At 61.4% G+C, this 2,500-nt stretch overlaps 1 pseudogene; it reads right to left on the reverse strand.

The window, feature by feature from the left end:
• Positions 1-2,500, reverse strand: part of LOC126434248 (large subunit ribosomal RNA) — an 8,522-nt pseudogene that overhangs the window by 4,133 nt on the left and 1,889 nt on the right.

Below are 2,500 nucleotides of genomic sequence, written 5' to 3' on the forward strand. Positions count from 1 at the left end.
TCGGGCGGCGTGCCCCGCCCCAGACCAATGACTCGATCCAGGGCAGAGAAACGCTGGGCGGAAGCAGGTAGCCCCGCCAGATGCTCCCAGATGGCGGCGTCAGTCGGCCCCTCCGGCGGCGGCCCGGTGGTGTCGGCCGCGAAGTCCTCGGCTGCGTCGACGGGCGGCGCAGCGGCCTCGCCCGCGTCAGGCAGCGAGCTCGCTGCTCCACGGCGGGACGCCGGCTCTTCACCCCGACCGATCTCAAGTGCCTCCATGAATTGGCGGACAAGCTGCTTGTGGGCAGCTTGCCGCCGTCGGCACTTGATTGCCTCAAGCGTTCGGTCGGGGAACATCCTGGTAAGTTCTTGATTTACAAAGAAGAACCGGGCGTCCCTCTCCAGGAACAGTTCGGCCTCTGCCTTGGCGAGCGACAGGACTTCTTCCTCCGTCCACCTCGCGCGATGCCTCTCCGTCACGATCTCAGCGTTGGCGGCCGCAGGGTGTTGGCGGCGGCGATGGACCCCGAGACCGTTCTTCGTGGTAAAAGTGCGGTGGCACTCACTGCAAGCAAAGGGAGCTACACAAACTATCGCATTTTCGTTACGGCCGGTTGGCCGGATAGGTGCTGGGGTAGCTGGGGTGGCACCTTCAGCGGAAGGGCCACCATCTCTTGTTTCTTGTCGGCTGCCCCCAACTATAAAGGGATAATGCGAGGGGGGGCTGGTAACCCCCCCAAGCCCCTGGTGCGGTCTTCCACTCTGCGAAAATCAGCGGGCCCACGAGAAGGGGAGAAGACCGCAGGAGAGGAGAGGCTAAGAGGGCTAGGCCCATGTATTGCGCATCACTCTCCCTGTAACTATAACCCAAGGAAGGCACCTCGCAGCAGCAGCACGACTACATCAAGACCGCACTTCGAAAAGCCAAGTCCGGACGCAGCCACACCGCCGCCACTTGGCCAGATTAAGAGAAGTCATAGTTAACTCACGCCGTTTACCCGCGCCTTGCTTGAATTTCTTCAACGTTGACATTCAAAGAGCACTGGGCAGGAATCGCTTTTGGACGGAGGCTGGATACTGAACGGGGTACCCCCCACAAGCACCAGCCACACGACCCGACCCCTGGAAGCCCCAGTTAACGAGTAGACGTGAGTGTCACCGTACCACAGCAGGGTGGTCACCGACGAGAACCGCCAGATCGCTTACCCAGCCGGACCTGTGGGACGACTTTCGTGTTACGCCCGAACCCCAGGCGGCAGGGACACTAGGGACGCGGCGGAAAGAACAACGCCGCCACCTAGTGTGGGACTAGTCACCGGGGACGACACCCGGCGGCCGCCAGAAATGAGGGCGCAGGCTTTCGGCACTGATATATGAAAATGGGCCGGTCGCCAAACGCACCACAAAAACCTACCGGGCGGCCGCCACGGAAACAATAGCCACAGGACCTGCGTCCCAGGTGCAGTGAGAAAGGTTAGAACCACCAGTCTCGGTCGCACCTATGCCCCTCCGTGAAGCGGTTACTGTGCGGGTGTACCCGATGGGTTAATGACCAGTCACCCTGAAGGGGATACCTGGACGGCGCCCGAATGAAGTCCAATGTAGTGGAAATCACAGGGCGTCAACACCCGCTAGGGCCATCGCAATGCTTTGTTTTAATTAGACAGTCGGATTCCCCCAGTCCGTGCCAGTTCTGAGTTGATCGTTGAATGGCGGCCGAAGAGAATCCGCGCACCCGCGCGCCCCCGGAGGAGCACGCTAAGGCGGACGCGGCCTCGCAGCAAGGAAGATCCGTGGGAGGCCAAGGCACGGGACCGAGCTCGGATCCTGCACGCAGGTTGAAGCACCGGGGCGCGAACGCCGCGCAGGCGCGCGCATCCTGCACCGCCGGCCAGCACGAGGCCAACCAACGGCGAGAGCAGACCACGCCCGCGCTAAACGCCCGCACTTACCGGCACCCCTACGGCACTCACCTCGCCCAGGCCCGGCACGTTAGCGCTGACCCACTTCCCGACCAAGCCCGACACGCCCCGATCCTCAGAGCCAATCCTTATCCCGAAGTTACGGATCCAATTTGCCGACTTCCCTTACCTACATTATTCTATCGACTAGAGGCTCTTCACCTTGGAGACCTGCTGCGGATATGGGTACGAACCGGCGCGACACCTCCACGTGGCCCTCTCCCGGATTTTCAAGGTCCGAGGGGAAGATCGGGACACCGCCGCAACTGCGGTGCTCTTCGCGTTCCAAACCCTATCTCCCTGCTAGAGGATTCCAGGGAACTCGAACGCTCATGCAGAAAAGAAAACTCTTCCCCGATCTCCCGACGGCGTCTCCGGGTCCTTTTGGGTTACCCCGACGAGCATCTCTAAAAGAGGGGCCCGACTTGTATCGGTTCCGCTGCCGGGTTCCGGAATAGGAACCGGATTCCCTTTCGCCCAACGGGGGCCAGCACAAAGTGCATCATGCTATGACGGCCCCCATCAACATCGGATTTCTCCTAGGGCTTAGGATCGACTGAC

The sequence above is a fragment of the Schistocerca serialis genome, unplaced genomic scaffold, assembly GCF_023864345.2.
Source record: "Schistocerca serialis cubense isolate TAMUIC-IGC-003099 unplaced genomic scaffold, iqSchSeri2.2 HiC_scaffold_1185, whole genome shotgun sequence".
Lineage (NCBI taxonomy): Eukaryota > Metazoa > Arthropoda > Insecta > Orthoptera > Acrididae > Schistocerca > Schistocerca serialis.